The following is an 18633-nucleotide window of genomic DNA, read 5'->3' as shown; positions in this document are numbered from 1 at the left end:
GAACTATTTTTAAGTTTTACAAAGTTTTAAAACGGAAGAGAAATAAAAATGAAGTCTGGGTGGAAGAATAAGCAGTAGATTTGGGGAATGCTGGCAGGCTAGAACAGTATGGACACTGGCTGCTTTTCAAGGAGGACGGGCCTGGTCTTAAATAGCCACTTTTAAGACCAAAATGTGGTGCAAATAGTAGAACAGTTCCAACAGTTCTGAAAACTGGAGGTGATAAGGTTGTGTTAACTGACCTACAAAGTGTATAACGTGGAGGCTCAGGGGGCAGACAGCAGCAAGAAACTCCAGCACAGCAGGGTTCAGACTTCCTTGGAGGGTAAAGCCTCATGGAAAAAGGGTTGACAAACCATGAGGGAGAAGAGGAGACACAGCAGGAGGGCTAATGAGCTCCCACCTGAAAGGAAACACAACATTTCCTCCATATATGGCTAAACCAGAACTAGGTACTGGAGCAGCATGCTCATTTAACTGGAAAGGAAGACACTGAAGAGGTGGTAGTCATGCCTAACACGCATTGGTTCTCACGGATCAGGGCGTCCTTAGGATGCTCCTTGGTCTCCTTCACCTGAATGAAAAATGGCCATTAGGATTTGCCCACGAGGCTGAGAGATGGGCATTGGAGATCATGGCTTCCTGCTCAAACACAGAATTAATGTCCAGTGTCAAGTGTCTGGGATAGTCATGGCAGCTGCTCAGTTAGGGGAAGGAAGCCACAGGAAGGACAGCAATGCTACAAAGCCTTTCAGAGCAAGGGAAGAGGGCAGGACTGGAAATTTTCCTCCCTCCAGTACTCTGGGAGCTGTTCACCCCTGGAGCTGGGTTCACACGCAGTTTCTCACCAGCACCACATGGACCTTTTGGAGAGTTCTGCAACATCCCTGGAAGGTTATTTTCATTTTTTCAGTAATTGGCCATGAATTTAGGAATGGCAAAACTCTCACCTCACCTATTTCTCAGCCTGTGTTCTCTCTCCACAGTTATATAGTGCTCACCATGACAGTATGAACAGTGGGACAAAGAAAATAAGAGAATGGGGGATCACTAGGAATATAATAACTGACAAATTAGTTACTGTTATCAAATTAGTGATTCTAAAATAAAAAATAACAAAAATAATCTTCCCCGCCAAAACTACCTGATGTTCCTGCAAGCCAGCACAAAAACAATCTGCAGCAGAGCCAATAAAGCTGCTAAAGAAAGCACCCACAGAACATTTCAGACAAAATAAGGAAGAGTTTTCAATGGCCAAGACATTACAGCACCATCTGAAATTCCCTAATGTGCCTGTCCTTAGAAGGTCAGCATGAAGAATTAACTGTGCAACAGAAACAAACAGGCACACAGAGAAAGGGAGTGACTTTGTGCTTTTGCATTGTGTACCCACAGTGTGCCCGTTTTCCTTGGCTTCGCTGATGTTTTCCTTCCTTCTAGGCATTGCTACTCAAGCATGGGGCAGAAGTAGAGCAGTTGTCCTCTTCGTGGTCTAGGCTTGCTTGTCTTGCTGGAGTATGGAGCCTTGATTTTTGGTGGGATATCTTCCCTTTTCCCTGAAGTTTACTGACTAAATTCTTTCTTTTTAATATCCCAGCGTGACTCAGCCATCACTGTGATAGGACCAATACAAACAGAGAGGATCCTGATAACAAGCAGGGTCCTGATAACCTGTGGGCTGGCCTGTGCATGTGATGCTCAGGTTAGTTTTGCTAACACCTTTAAAGGGTTACAAGGCAAGCTGAAGACCAGGCTGATGATTATTCTTACCCTGGGCCTTTGGTCTTGCTTTGGCATATTTGCCTGTGTCACCCATTGAAACGCCCTGCTGCTAGAGCCTGGGTTTGCACTGTGCAAACAGATCAGGGGCTGTGGTTGGGTGACACAGGGATGCCATTGGAGGGAGTAAGAGGAAATTCCATCCCATACATTGAGAAACCTAAGAGTGGCAACTCAAATGTATTTACTGGCACCCAGGCTAAAGCACAACATGCCTTTGTTTTGTTGCAGGGGGTTTTGTGAGAATTTTCCATCTGAAAACTGCAATACCTCAGAGTCAAGGGATTAGGTCCTTGCTTCCAATTTCCTTGACTGTAAAAACCAGATAAAACTATTAGACTGTTTTCTTTGCTGCCCTTGTTACTCTAGCTTGATCTCTAAACCTGATATTTCATAGAACTGTACAATGTTACCCTGGAAAAGGGTCTTGGGAGATCTTCTACAGCATCCCTCTGAAATGGGTATTTTTCTACACATTTCACAGAGTTTCTGGGTCTGTTTTCAGTACTCCTCAGTGGTTTTTATTCAGTAAACAGTGCTGAGGTTGCTCCTCACAGACTGTATTTCCCAGCCTTTTGTCGTTCTTCGGCTCAGCTCTGCTCCCACACCACCTCACCTATATCCTCCCTGAAGTACAGCTTCCAGGACCAGACCTAATGTCCAAGCTGAGGCCTCGGCTCATTTGGTGGTAGTTAGGTTTGAGGAGAATAATATGAGTGTGGTGGGAAGCTGGATCTGAGGGATCCTCTGGGACATGGTTACTGCCCCTTCCCCCCTTGGTACTGATGCTTTGGAGACAAATCCTCCAGGCTCTGCATTAAACATGCAGAGACTTAGGCATCAGGATGCTTGTCTAGAAGACTATGGCCAATCACTAGTACTCATAAAATGCCAGCTAACCTCATAAGAATCTAGTTGGTTTGGGGGTTTTATGCTTGAGCTTCCGTTGGAGAAGTCTGGGTTTTGTTCCCATCCACCTGGGCCTGACAACACAGGTCTCCTCCAAGCAGATCTCGCACCTCAGCCTTGCCACAACTTGCAGAACAAGCACTGCCCTGTCTCATTTTACAAGCTGAAAGGCTTTTTGCAGATGTCCTCTGAGTTGTATCTTTTTCTCCTACACTTTTTGTCTTTTTTCCTATTTCTCAGTCCTTTTATTGTGAAGACACATGAGCATAGAGAGATTCCTCTCTCCAAAAGGTACCCTTTAGACAAAAAAGGACACAGCAGTGTAAAGTGTACTGAAATATGTTGCCCCAGACACAGGTTTAAGCTCTGTCTCTACAAGATATTGGTTTCTTCTTGTACCATCCAATTTTCAGTCAAGTCATGAAAGGATTGGCTTTCCTATGAATGTTTCAGAAAGCTGAAATCCAGGAGAAAGACTATTGCTGCCAAGTGTGGTTAAAAAGAGATGTTTATACCCTTGAGGGACAAAGCCGAGGCCACATAGTTTTGGATGATTAAATGGCCTCGTTATCTTGCTGGCTTCAGGAAAGCCTGTTCCTAGGCACTCCGTTTTGAGCGGTGTTTCAGGGTGGTGCGGACTTTTCAGGACTTAAGGATCGAGATGAGTGCCAGGAGGCTGGACCAGCAGGGAGTCCTGGATTGACCAGGCCAGGCTGGCTTGGGGCCTGGCAGAGGTCACTGCAGCGTGCCAGGTGGCATCCTGGTGGCGGCCATAATCCTGTCCCCACAGTGCTAAACACCAAACCAGGAGGCACCAAGGTACCTGCATCACCCATGGTGTGCGACTCCACACTCATGGGGATGGGGTTGTGGGGTGGACTTGCCTGACACTGATGAAAAGCGTGAAAGTGTTTTTTTCTGGACGTTAAGGGAAGCAAGTTTCATAAGTCAGAGAAACAAGCACCTGAAATATCTTTCTAGGTTCAGGCTGGGGGGTCAAAGCTACTTCCATTTACTTCTAAAATGACCTGAATAACAGCAGTATTTTGTTAACTAATTGCTCAGTACTGACTTCACTTTCTTTCGCATCAAAATGTGTATACTGAATTATAATTAGATAATTTATCTCTTTTTAAATTTATTTGGTTTGTTTATTTCATGTGCTTCAATTTATTTTTCCAGCAGAGTGCATTTGCAGTTGAAACTAGGAAGGTGTCCAGTTTTTCTTGTTGCACACAAACTTAATCTTTGACCTGAAATTTCTTCTTTTCAGCAGAGCAACTTTGCTTACTGTTAATATTCACAATTTTGTATTTTCTTATATACTAATTCCCAGCTGTGAACAGGGGGATTTTTTCCCCAGAATTCTTGCTTTGCTGGGCACAGGTTGGCACTAAGCTGAGGTGCTACTGCCCTCTACTGAGCTATGCTGAATGTCAAGAAAAAAGTGCGTATTTCAGCAGTTCGTTGCTGCCGTGACCATTATCCTCTAGAGCCTGCGCTCTCTTTTTGCATTTTTATCAAGTTTGAAGAATTAAGAAACAGGGGCCTCTGACTGCCTCTGACTCCCCCAGGACCACTGTCAGTGAAGCAGAGCTAACAATTTACAACGTATTGTTTAGGAACATAGTTGAGTATATACTCTAAACTCACGTTACCTAAATGCAAGTTGCTTTTACTGCTTTTATTTGTAGTGTTTACTTGCATTTGTAGTGTCACCGCGTGCCGTAGGCTCACCTATTGCCCTGCAGATGCTCCTTCCCTGCCTTGTCCTCTTTCCCTGCCTTGTCTCACTGTGTGTGCAAACTTCAACGTGTCTGTGCTTCCTTTTTCAGCAGCATTGCCCCAGCCAGCCCCCTTTTCTTAGAGACTTCACCAAGACTTTTAAGTACATTGAGGTCTGGACATGTACAGCCAGCCAGGCTTTGATCCTTCATGCCATCCATCACGATGCAGAGTAGTAGGGAGAACTGTGATACTTGGTATTTACAACTGCATCTGCTGATTAATGGTTAATGGTCAACCGAGTCATGGTGTAATGTTTTTCCACTTATTTGTTGGAAGATGTCACCCTTATGACCATTACATCACAATTTTAAGCCTCTATGGGAAATCTACCTGCTAAGAGATGGATGTCTGCTTTGTTTTCCTGAAGGATTGGGTTGTTTTCCGAGAGTTCTTCCTGGAAGAACTTATATTTACAATCATTTAAATTAATGGGATGTATAGTAAGCATTTAGGTAGGAAAAAGTTGACCAGTTTGTTTCTAGTTGAGGTTGTTGTGGCCAGGGTCTCTCAGGACTCTGAGGAATTTGGCCCCCATGCTGCATCGTGAAGGGTGAATTATAAAACACACCCAAGGGCTTTACTGCCCTGCCACACACAGGAAAGTCCTATCAGGACACACTGATAGGAGTAGGTTAGAGAAGCAGTTTGCAGCAGTTTTGGCTGAAGAATGATGCTGTGATAAGAGCGGTGCTGTGGATATTGTGCATGGCACAGTGAGGTTCCCCAGAGAACTGCTGGTCCATGTGAGTGGGACATTGCACAAGGGAGAGATGTTTAACCTCAAATTGGCCGAGATGTTACTGGATAAGGCTAAGATTAGAAATCTTGTGTATCATCTGGACAAGTCATGCTTACAGGTCACTCTGAGACTGGCAAAGCTGGTCACACAGCTCCCAGGCCCTAGGATGTGTGGTTTGTGAGAAAGATCAACAGAGAAATGAGAAGGACCATGTAATCCGTGGCACAGCTGCCTCCTAGCAAGTCTATAGTGCACATAGAAAGTGGCATTAATGAGGCAGAGAGAGATTTGCTCCTGTGTTTCTTGTTCATTTTTAATTAGCATTTTCTAGTGCCTGAACGCTTTAGTCTCAATTTTGTGACAATATATAACTTTACTTCTTAGACACCCTGAAAAAATTCCTGGGTTGACAAAAGTGACAAACATAATACAAATCTGCCTTTTGAATAATTTCATGACCTATTTGTCTAAGAAGATGAGAATAATACACAATTCCAGCTATTCCAGATAATTATATTCTCTCTGTACTGTATTTACTGCAATGTCAGGACGTTTTTTCTAAACTGAGCCTGGCTGATGGTCACATTTACTTACTCACAGACACTGTTTGGATTTGACAGGGATTTCAAACTACAGCAAACCTAAATCAACCAGAAACTGCTTATGCAGTGACTGTTCAAGTGACATCCATGAAAAACAGCTGACAAAGTAAATGTACATAATGCATTTAAACTAGCATGTTTTCTGCGATGTGCTCGGGTTAACTGCGCGCTTGGGTTAAAAATTGCCTCTTCTGAATATGGATCTCCTCAGCAAATCCAGTCATGATCCTCCCTGTCAAAACACAAGCAAGCGGAGTCTGCAAGTGGAGGAGGAGAATTTTGGCAGAGCTTGGGAAAATTTCAAGCCCAGCACTAAACTGGCAAAATCTTCAAGTTCAAGAATTACAAAAACACCTTTCATACAGGAGTTGCAATATTTTTCAAAAGGCAAAGTAAGTATCTACCTACCTCGCTTCTTTCATAGTGAAAAGGTAGGATTTTGGGCTCCCTTTAATTTGAGGAAAACTGCAGTATACTCAGATGACTCGGTTACATTCAGCTATAGGCATGCCTGTTTGTGAGAAGCAATGAAAGCATCTTAGATATTTGAGAGAAGCAAGCCTATAAATAGCAGTACAGTTTTGCTACAGATGGGCAGAAATTCCAGCCCTTCATCTCCACATTTCATGCTTTGGGGCACTTGACATCCAAGTCTGACGTTTGCATCATTAAAATGTTTAGAGTCCACCTACACAAATTGTAAAACATGCAATTTTCAGCAGACGTTACTTAAGTCACATCTTCTCTCTCCTCCCCCCCTTCTCCCCGCTTCTGCTGTTAAATCCTATAGATTTTCACAGAAACTTCTTTTTATAGACTCTCTTTATTAGAGCACTATCCCTGCTAAGCGCTTCTATGAAATTCTCTATTAGACTGTAACCACCTACAGTCCCTGTGGTATCCTGTTAGATTTTCAAAGTTGATTTTATACAAGTTTCTCACTGAGTACATTTTAAATGTCAAATTATAACTTTAAGCCTGTGATAGTATAAATAGTAATTTCATCCCCTTCCCTCCAGCTTTTGGAGGAAACTTTTCCTTCCTTCTGCACACACAACCTCCACAAGCTGTCTGATGTTTCCTGTCATAGTTCACAGAGAAATTTGTCTTTTGAGAGATGCAAACCATTTTAAAAAATCAGCAATAAAAGGAGATCTTAGAAAGTTACTATTATATAAGGGAAGCTGAACTATTATGTAAGAGAAAGAGTGCTGTGGAAAGGAAGAAGTGCAAAGTGTTCTGAAAACTTAACTCCTTGAAGGCCTGACAGATGATTATATCCTTGAGCTTGTCTGTTTTTTCTAATAGTACCAGGTTGATTAAAAGTATAATCTGTCTGGAAAACTCCTATATTTGTTTTCTCAGACCCTGCTGAGACCCAGTGATGCTGCCACTGCAGCCATGACTTCTATTATGGCTGGAAGGTGTTACAGCCCTGTGTGGTGATGTAATTTTAGCAGACAAGGTTGGGCATCCCTAAATTTTTAAACAACAAGCCAGATTGATACTGACCTCTATTCCTCTCTGTTCATACAGTCCTTTCAAGTTCGTGTTAGTGTGGTAACTTACAGAAACACTTTTGCAATGTGAAAGCAGTATCTGCGGCTCTTTCACCAGGAGTCCTCCAGCTGCTCTATCCACCCCTGCAGCTGGATGTTCCACTTGGTCAAAACCAGCTGAAGCAGGACTCCTGGAGAATCATTCTCTTCCTGTCACAGCCTTCCTATCTATCTCTAAGAGAGTAAGTAAAAGCACTGTGCTGAAATTGCCGACCTAATTCTTTGCTGAAGTCTGACCCTGATTTTGCTTGTTTGGCATTTATGATGTGCATACTTCATATGCAGTGTTATATGCTGGATTTACAGATCATATGCACAGAAAATGCAGAGTGAAAAAAGACTCTCAGTTCTGTGTTTCTAAAGACTCAAGCTAGAAAATCCTCCTGAATGTGAACCACAGGAGATTTAACTAGCTGGTTCTGTTCTTGAATAAATTCTTCCCCAGTGTATTGAGAGAAACATTAATTTAAGGTTCAACGATGTTGATGTGACCACATAAGTATTCTTGTTACTACATGCAAAACACTGGGTTTATACTGCCCTCTTCTGTAGTACATTGAAAGTGAAAACAGAATTAAGGCCAGAAATGGTTCTACGAAACTAAATCTTATTTAGTACCAAGGTTCTTCTATGGCATTTTTTTTCCCCCAGGTCAGCTTTTCCTTCTGATTGCTATTTCTGAAAATATTGTCCTTAGACAGAACATAACATTCCGTGTTCCTTTTTTCCTTTTAAGTTGGCCTTTGCTAATAGCTCTTCTGCAGAGTAGGTGTTGCTTCTTAAAATACCACAGTTACGTAAAGCCTGATTGATATGAGCTAAGGTGGGTAGAAAAAAGTTATCAAAACCTGACTGTTTGAAAGAGAAGAATGTATTTTTGTTTAAAGCAGTGGGAGGGCATAATTACCTGCACAGAGCATAGGAAAGATTTGAGCTCACGTTGCTGACATGAAGGTCTATACAGAGCAGACCTCCCTCTTTGTGTGCTCTCCTGCACCCAGAGGTATCCACCCCACAGCACGAGGGCTTTCTGAAATCCCACTGCAGTCATAATATAACACCATGCTGTTTATCCAGAGCCCATGAGCAGTCAGGATCATTACACCACACATATAAAGGTCTCTGGGCACGTTGGAGTAGAAGGAGGGTACAGCATCTACCCAAGAGGGGTGCAGCAACTCACTGCATGGCTGTTCTGTGCCCTGCTGTGCTTCCCCCACCGGGCACCAAACTGGCCTGGAAGAGGGTTTGCCTCTCTGACCCTTATACAGAGAGGCAAATGGGGTAAGGACTCCATGGATGTCTCACGGCTCTGAAGTTGCTGAAGGGTAGGATAAAACCAAAAAAAGCTACAGTGAAGCCTCAATACCTAGAATTTGTTTTGTGTTCAAGGCATGCTTCCTATCAAGGGAGAAGAGAGAAGCTGGAAAGCTGGTTTTAAATAAAGGCAGGTGCAAATTTCCAGCTTTTGTCTTTTAGGGGATTTTCTTTGGATGTACCACTAAGTTTAAAGGGTAGCTCTTAAAGGCCTTCCTTTAAATCCCTAAGCCAGCTATTTGCAGCATTTCATTCTTCTGAAACCCTGGGAATCCTATTTTTGCAGTGTCTCCACGAAGCTGTCATGCCTTCAGCAGCTGTACAGAGGTGGTTGCAGCCACAGAGAGCTCTGTTTTAGTCCTGTGATTGGGTCTTTCCATGCAAGTTCATTAAATTCAATCTATCAAGAAGCAGTTTTGCTCACTCAGTAAATTCTAACAGAGCCAGAAGGACTTGCACATTGCACCATATTGCAGCTCTGAGAAATACTGGAGATGGTCTTCAGAGAAAGAAATCCAATAAAAGGGCCTCTTTGCTGAACAAGTTATTTTAAGACACATTTTCACATCTTAATGACCCTTCAATTACCGGCTTCCTGACCAATAATGAAAACTGCAGAAGCAATCCAATCTGCAGTAGCACTACTTTTTTTGTAATTTTGCTTTATAACCAATATCCTCACAAAGAAATAACAAAGCAGTGATACTACAGCACAGCTGTTCTTGTTGTTGATCTATACATGTGTATACATGCATCAGTCTTTTAGAATCCTTTGTCAAAGCATTTAGTTGGAGGAAGGGTACCTTCAAACACTCCTTTAGTCCCTGATATTCCCGTGGCTTTACTGTTGCTAACATTTGTTCTGCTATTTTATTCCTGAGTTGAAAATACGTGCAACAGTTTGTCAGTCTGTTTTCTCCTGGAGTGTTAGCAGGTCTTTTGCTTCTCTCTTTTCTCCTGCATTGAATATCTGTCCAAAGTATTATGGAAAATTGGAAACTTCTATTAAGGATATGCAATACATATTCTTTGGACCTGCTTGGCTCTGTTTTTAATGAATTCATTTTTTTAAAAAGTCAGCTTTAGCAAAATGTTTTTCACAGGGATTCCCTTGCAAATTGCTCATATACTGTCATCATATTTTTCAAGTTAAATTCAGGTTTCTGTAATGTCATTCTCATCACATTTCCTAGAGAATGTAAATTCCCTTTTGTTCTACTTGGAAGCCAACAAAAATTCATTAAAAAACTAAAAGTGAGTTCAAGAAGCAAAGTTCAGCTATAGGTACAAACTTTGTCAAAGTCGAGGTGTGGTGCAGTTGGAGGCTCATTCCAATAGCTTTTGTGGCAGAGATGACCAGATGTCACTTGGGAACTACAAGGCAGCTGCAACCAGCCAGTCAGGATCTCACGGGTGTTGAGGTGACAGGGAAGAGTGTTTGGCTCTCGTGGTCTGTGGCCACTTTTTCTCAACCAGCCTCTCTGCTCTGAGAGCTCGAGCCCTGCAGGCAATAAGACTGAAGGGCTGGTAAGGACCTGCTGGTTAAGTTCAGAGGAAAAATGGAGTCTCTCTCTTATGGCAAAGAGCCAAGCTGCAGCTCTCTCTTTCTGCAGAGCAAAGCCCCCGACCAGCACAGCACTCCAGCAAATCGAAGGTATAAACAAGTTTTCACAGTTATTGACCAAAGCACAGTATTTTTCTCCACTGGGAGCCAAGGCTCACTGAGAGCTCCCACTCTGTTTGCAGTGAAAGAAGGGCTTTCACAATCAAAAGGCTCAATAGAAGCAGTTGCTACGTGGGGGGATATTGAAAACAGTGATTGGAATCATACTTTCTTTCTTCTGTCTCCTCTGTTGTTTGAACCCCAAGAACTGCTCTTGTGACGAAGTCTATTACCCTATTCTCTTTCTCTTATTTCTCCACTTCAGTCATTAAAGTTTGAAGAATAACTTGAAGTAATGGCACTGATGGCAGAGGGGTTGTATTTCCCAGCCCTTTGCACTATCACAAGTGCACACCCATGTCTTGTGGGCATAAAACCTGCAGCTGCATCTACCACATCCTGCACCAAGGGTCATGTGCCTGCTCCACCTCAGAACAGGACAGGGAAGGGTGAGCTGTTCCTGTTCTGGGGGTGCATGGCTCACTGCTTGTGCCCTGTGGATCTCTGGGCATTGGAATGAGTCCTTGCAACACTCCCTGTGGTGCCACCACCAGCAACTCTGGACCGATTCCAGCTGATCATACAGATGTACTTGAAAGACATGAAAGACAGGCAATGGGGTTGTGCTGGCACAGAGGGGAAGCAATCTGTGCCTGTTTTTTGACTAGCACAGGATGAGTCCCCCATTAATATTCTAGAGGAGACAGGGACCATGACCCCTCTGTCATGCCGCAGTCAAATATTGTCCAACCCAAAACCTCAGAAGTCCTTGCCTGGAGTTTAAGGTAAAGCCATGGGTATTGCTCTTAGAAGTAACTCCTGTTTTATTTCATCATTGTGAAAACAGAATTAGGGCCCTTGTTACAACCAACACCTTTTGCTGGCACTTGCTGAACGATTTGCCTAAAACTTGGCAGTAGTTAAATCCAGTTACAATGATAGCAAGACAAAGTATGGCTGTAAAGCTGAGAGTCATACAGTTTCTCTTCTCTTTGCCAAAGTCAGACCTGGGAATTTGTGATCATCATGTAGAGAATCACATTTTCTCGTGCCCTTGCAAGGGAAACAATTGCCAATGGATCTTGTGCTTCAGCAGCCTCTCTCTCCCTGCTATGTTTCCCAAGTGTTTAGGTAGAGCAGCAAACATGTGGAAACCTTTTGTAAATTGAAAGAGAACAACTCAGAAAGATGAGAGACAGAAAGTCATGAGAAAAGCACTATTAACCACTGACTTCTGAAACCCTGAAGAAAGAAATTGGACAATGAAAGCCATGGTAATCAAGGACGCTGAAGGCATAATTTTCCTAAGCTAGAGAACCGCACTGGGTAGGGATAAACCTCTCCATGTACTTCTGCATGTCTGTGTGTATTTGCTGAGGTGAGAAGGACTTTGAAACATGTTTTGGGATTATGCATTGTTCTTTATTATAATTACTGGTGCTACAGCAGTGCCTAGCAACTCTAACAAAATACCAGGGTCTTATTGCAGAAGTCACTGTGTGAAGGAAGAATAAAAAAAAACAAAAGAAAGTGACTGTCTTAGGCATTTCAGGCAGGAAAGAGTAGGAAATGAGCACCCAGATTGGCAGTGTGTCAGCAAGTTTTAAAATACAAGTCCTGTGAGAAATAAAATATGTGAAAACCAAAGGCTGCCTTTCATATATTTAACTAATAAGAGGAGTCATGAGGAGATCCTAAGCAAGGAGAAAAAAATGAGGAAACATTGGACCAGCAGCAAGGGAAATGTCTGAGGTTATTTTAAAAATTCTTGAAGACACCTTTCAGAAGAAATAAGGCCAGTTTTACTGGGGGGAGAAAATCCTAGTATCAAGCACCAAAAATATTATTTCCACCTCCATTCCTCACGTTCATATATTTCTAGCAATCTGGACATGGTGTATCCATGCCATTTTCCTTCTACTTAATATCTAATTGTCACTGTCCTATTGATCTCCTGCCCAGTGGTGAGTGGTTTCTAAGCACAGTATACAAATCACCTAGGGGACTTTGCAATCTCTGTTTAATAGTTTTGCTTTGGGATATTTCCTAATTTTTTTTTTTTTACCCTGCTGCTCTCAGTGGTTCACCATCACTCCCCCCTCTGACTTATTTTTCCCATCTTATCAAAGAGAAGCTTCTGCAGTGAGCTGAAGCCACATCATTTTTTCCATGGCTCCCCTGTTCCCCAGCTAGGGCAAATATTTCTGGAGATCAATACTTTTTATTTTCTGTGGTCATAATTTCAGTCTTGTTGCTTTTCAATTTAGTTCCTTTCCTGATCAGTGCTTTTCTGAAACCTTTGTCACAAAACTAATGCCCTGATTAATCAATAAGTAATAAGACTGAGCTGATTCCAGAGATAAGGGGGAAATCCCAAGGGAAGTATTCTGCATGCTTCTTTTTAAAAGTCTCTAAGGCCCCCAGTCTCACAAAAGTGCACAGGGCTAATTAAAGGACTTTCCAAAGAGCAAGTATCAGAGGAATGCATTTTTGCTCACAGATGTTACTCAGTTCACAGCCTGACATGAAAATCCATCCCTTGCAGACAAGGCTATGAGGTAGAGGAGGTTAGGTCCTGTGCCCAAATAACTGCGCAGGTGAAGCACAATCTTTCAGAAATCAAGAAAATCAATCATCAGAAAAAGATGATGAAGATTCAGTTGACTGATGCTATGTTCCTTTGGACAAGATATGGTACAGAAGAGGAGACACAGCTGAGACCAGGAAAACAGAATTATTCATGGTTGCTACTTCTCATATAAGAAGAGACTCAAAAGTTGTTCAACCCCTGTATGACTTCTCTCCAAGGCTCATGATTTTTTTAGCCCTACAGTTATATCTACCAAAGTCACATGCCTCCCAGGCTGCAGAGGCCCTGTCCATCCATAGGCTAGCACTAGCCCATTTCCCTTGTTCCCTTGGCAGTCTTACTGTATCATAATGCATAGGTCCCACTGTTTAAAACAGACATTGCTGTCTTGCTTTCAACCTGGTCAGTCTAGGTTGAGCTCCTGGAAGGAGGGACAGTCCAAGGCCATAGGTGGTGCTTTCAGTTCCTGTGGTTCACTGGCTTGTCGGCTTTTAGTCCTTGATGGGGAAGAACACATGACTATGAAAAGCTGTGCAGTCATGAAGGAATCCAACAGCTTATAGCTGTCAAAAAGTTCAGTCCTTGTTGAAACTAAGAGATGGGCAAAAGTTTTGCTGAGTGTCTTGTGAAAGTGCCTCTCCTCACCCACCCCCAGATCTGAGACGGAAGAACTCAGACTGAGCAAGGAACGCTGTCGTTCTTCAGCACTATAGAGAGATACCTTGAGCTGTTTCACTGAGTCCCAAAATAGAAAAATACACATACACAGCTGACATCTAAATACTTACTGCCTCTGTATGCAGTGCATTCACCATAGTTCAATTCTGTACTAAACCACTTTTTAAAATGTTCATTATGTGGGAGAGGATAAAGCAGGGAGAGCACAACCTCATTCAAGAGCATAAATGGGTTTCTCTGGCAACCATCACAAGCTGCATTACATAGTAGCTAAGTGTAGAAGCATCTATATTTAGGTTCTGGGTCTGCTATTGACCTATCTTTTTTGCTGTAGAAAATTAACACATATCTCTGCATCTAGTTTAGAGAGAATCCACCCATCCACTGCTGGCAAGGTAGAGATGATGGCTTTGGAATTTGAAACTGTCTGACTAAACTCATTCTCCTTCGCTTTTTGTGTTTGGGGTTTAGTGCATTTCCAGTTCTTCGTAAGTTCTTAGCCTGCTCCAGACTTAACAGTTGAAATTTTTTTCAGCTGTGTCTTCACTGGGCAACAGATGCCCATCTGCCTTAAGATGCAGGTGGGCAAGCAGTGATCATAGAACGGTTTGGGTTGGAAGGAACCTTAAAGATCATCTTGTTCCACCTGCCTGCCATGGGCAGGGACACTTTCCACCAGATCACGTTGCTTAGAGCCTCATCCAGCCTGGCCTTGAAGATGCAGTGTGCCACACTGGTCTTCCCAGCTGAGCAGTTTGGAGACTTCCACCATGTGGCCCTTGCAGGGCACAGTGAGCTTTACAGGGAACTGCTTATTCTATTCACAGCCCATGAGCCCAAGCACACAAAGGCCAGCTTCTGATTCCCATTAAATGATCTCTGAAGTTCAGAGCCTGGGAACACTTCAGCCAAAGAGTGACAGTTGTGTGTTTACCGAGCATGCCCAGCACCACTGTAGGTGCTTAATGTGTAGAGAAAGGATAACAGCCCCATATATGATCTTGGTAGCTTGAACTCCACAAACCACAAGGGATCTGTAACCACTAATTTCAAAATGCCCATGGAATCTGGGAGCGCAAATAGTTGCTAGAGAGTGATAAGGATCACCTTTTCATGACCAGCTTCCAGCAAAATGTTCCACTTTCAGCACCTGAAATAATGCTATCTAAAATCACAGGTCCCTTTTCTGAAAGAGTTGATTCTATACATAACACAGAGACATCAACAAGAGTAACACCCAAGGGAGTTAAAAATAATTCTGAAATATTCTGGAAAAAATTAGTTATGAGGAACTGTTCTTGATGGTTTTGTAATTTCAAATTTTTTATATCTTCCCTTAATATCACTTGATTTCTGTGGTCATCCTTTCTCTCAGCTTACCATGGAGAGATAATTACAGCAGGTATTCTTGGAAAAGGAACAATGAAACTAATTACTGCAAATCACATGGAAAGAACAAGATCTCATATTTCCAAAAATTAAGAAGTAATGCACATATGCTGCAGGGAATTATCCACAAGCAGTAATTAAAGACAATAACAACTCTGTTTATACACATTTGGCAGTTGTATCTCAAATAACAGTGATAGCTTGACATCCAGAGATTAGCTCATGGACTCATTATCCTTTGAATGAGCTTAATGTTTTTAAAATTACTAGGTCGAGCCTCAGTCTGACATAGGAGTTATGTAAGTCTTCCTTCAACAGCCAGCCTATATGAAGTGGTCTCTTTTTCCCAATTTTTTTTTCCATGGGTTATTTGGCAGATCTCTGGGTGAAAGGGCAGCAATTTCACAATCCACAAAACAAGTTTTTGGCATAAGTTGCCACCACAATTTATGTATTTACTTATTGCTCAAGCCAGTAGAAATGTTTTGTTCTGAACCCAAATGGTTATTTCAAGTCCTAACTTATTCCATACCTTCTTCTGGAAATCGAATTTATAAGGAAATTGGTGAGAGGTGGACTGAATGAGGGGACTGGTTGGAAAATCCTCTGAGCCATTAGGCTCCAGGGATGGTGCTTATGGGTCTGAAGTGCAAATGGCAGCCACTTGCAGAGTACCTCAGAGGTCCCTACCAGCGCCAGTATAGTGCAGTGTCTGTATAAGGGACTGGATAAGGGGAATTAGTGTTCTCTCTGCAGGTTTTCAGACAATGTCGAAACAGGAGAGCAGTCAATATGCTGGAGATGAAGCTGGAGAAATGGGCCAAATTGAACCTCATGAAGTTCAATCAAGGGAAGCACCAAGCCCTGCCCTGGTGAGAAATAACCCCACATACAGGACAGGCCGAGCTCTGACAGGAAAGCAGTTTTGCAGGTAAGACCTGGAGGTCCTGGTGAACATCAAGTTGAACATCAAGTTGAACATCAAGTTGAACATGAACCAGCAATGCATCTTTGCAGCAAGGAAGGCCAACTGCATGCCAGGCTGCACGAGCAAGAATGATGACATGATTATTTCCCTCTCCTCTGCAATTGTGAGACCACAGCTGAGGTGTTATATCCACTTTTGGCCTCTGCAGAACAAGAAAAACATTGACAATCGGGAACCAGCTTAGCAGAGGGCCCCCATGAGGGGCCAAGATCTAGGAGGAGAAGCTGAGAGAGCTGGGCATGTTCAGCCAAATGGGGAGAGGATAAGGGGGAGACCTGCTGTCTGCAAATACTGAACAAAGCTGTTCTTGGAACTGCATGGTGTAAGGACAAGAGACAACAGACACAAGCTGAAACATGAGCAATTTTGACATTTAAGGAAAATGTTTTGTGACTGTGCAACTCTTCCTCTTTCCCCAGCCAGTCTGCTGGGAAACCAGTTCATTCTCCTAGGCACCAGTCAGCTGTAATACCATGAATTATAAACTTTACTTACCTGATATCTGGATTCAGGAAAAAAACAATGAAATTTCAGCACTGGCCAGACAGCCATGACAAGGGCAAAATTCCTTCCCTGAGCCCCAAAGGACCACCAGAAAGGCATCAGACCTAATCTCTCTCTAATTACAAAGACAAAGGGCAAGAGCTCTTCATCTGACAGCAAAATGGTACCCAAAGACAGGTTAAAATGCCCAGATGCTTTCAGAGGAAGACAGGGGACCCTTCCAAATCTGTGTTCCTTTCCTCCTGATGGGCTGATCCACAAGGCTTATGATACAGCCACATGTCCGGCCCACTGCAGCCACCAAAGGCTGAGCTGTCAAAGGAGACGGGAGAACTGCTTGACAAGACTCAAGTTATTATTTTCTACTCTTTGCTGAGACAAAAATTCACCCTGATCTTCAGAGTTCTGTAGCCTGGAAGACAAAGTCAAGAGTAAAAAGTAAATTTTTTGTTCCTTCAAGATGGCATTGGCTAAACTGGATCTTTATCCCCTGCAAAAAATGCATGCAGAAAACCAAAGTTTTTGTTGGCCAAAATTTTAAAATCAGAAGGAAAAAATCAGCCACCTATGTGTTTTCCAGTCTAGGACTAGGCTGCATTTCAAGTGTTTAGGGAACTGATGCTAGTGGGCTAGGGATTGCTGTTACTACTGCTTACAGCAGTGGGGGTTTGTAGCTTGTGAGAGACCAACAACATAACAAGCAGATGAAATGTGTGGACTGTTGCCTATACAGCACCAACATCTTTATAAAAGAAACATCTTTTTTAGGCTTTACATCAATTCTGTCACAGACTTCCAAGAATAAATTGTTCCTCCCCTGCCTAGCTAACATGTCAGCCCAAGCATCAATCTGTAGGCTTAAGTCACTTAAACATGCTGATTCCAAAAGTCTTATTAGTTTACAAAAAAAAAAATTAACAAAGAGATTAAATTAAACTATATGTTTGCATTCTTTTTGAGAACATATGCATCTAATTCTTGCCTCGACTTGGAATGGGAAAAAATAATAAATCAAGAGCCTCCCTTGAATTCCCTCCAAAAGCAGCCAGGTGAGGGCTAGCTAACACATATTCTTAGTTGAATTAAACCAGCCATCACACCTTTAAAAATAATGTGCACAATAAATTAAACTGTAAGTAAGAGACTTATACATGCTATTTTTCATATCATCCCACAAATATCCTGTGAGAGGCTTATATAATAAGGGGTAATTCTGCATAACATTGGAGCTTCTTTTTTGCTTTTTTTCTTTGCTTGAGATGGATGGATGAACCTGACAGTGCTGCAAAGAAATTAACTGCGTGTCTCTTAAACAAATTATGGAATTTTATTAGGTTTTTAATTAAGATCTAGTCAAGAGAAGTGAGGACATAGGAAATGCTAGTACCAGACTTAGATATTTCAGAAGAGAAACCACTGGAACCATTTTGCTGTTGTATCTTGCCGACCACTGGAGCAAGATCATCCCGCAATTAATACCATGGACATTGTCATGAGGGGCTTAAGGAGTTAAGCCCTTTAATGCTGGTCTTACAGCGTAAGTTTTTGAGGAAACAGGGATAAAAACAGAAAGGTTCTCCTTTTGGAGAAATTGTGGTTTGATAGCTGACAGATAGGAATCACTCGGAGCTTTGAAGAGAAAGCAGAGAAAAGATGCGAGGTACTTCTCCAGACCAAGCTGAATGCCCACAACTGGTACATAACACATTCCTGAGGGGGACTGCAGAAAGGTTTTATGCTGTCTTGTAAAGACAGGTGTACAGAAGTGCCTGGAGGGCTTTTTCAAAGCCTGAACAACTTCTCTTACATACTAAACTGCTGCTTTTGACAAGTTCCAAGTCCTTGAAAATGAAGCAAGAGTGATAAAATACTACCAGCATACTGTCACGACCCCAGTCACATCCCCTGCTCCAGGGAGGCTGCACATCGAGCCTCCCCGCCTGCTGCTTCACCCACAGCGCGAAAGAGCCAGAGATGAGTCAGCTTCACAGCTTCAGAAGCCCTTGGAAAACCAGCCTGGTTAAAATCACGGCATTCCCACAGTATCCACTGCTTTCCCAGGAGAGAAAAGGCAGGAGTCTCTGATTTTAATTAAACATTAACAGTAAGGAATTAACACCTTTTATGC

Source organism: Corvus hawaiiensis, chromosome 1, assembly GCF_020740725.1.
Source record: "Corvus hawaiiensis isolate bCorHaw1 chromosome 1, bCorHaw1.pri.cur, whole genome shotgun sequence".
Classification (NCBI taxonomy): domain Eukaryota; kingdom Metazoa; phylum Chordata; class Aves; order Passeriformes; family Corvidae; genus Corvus; species Corvus hawaiiensis.
Note: the sequence above shows the minus strand (reverse complement) of the source record.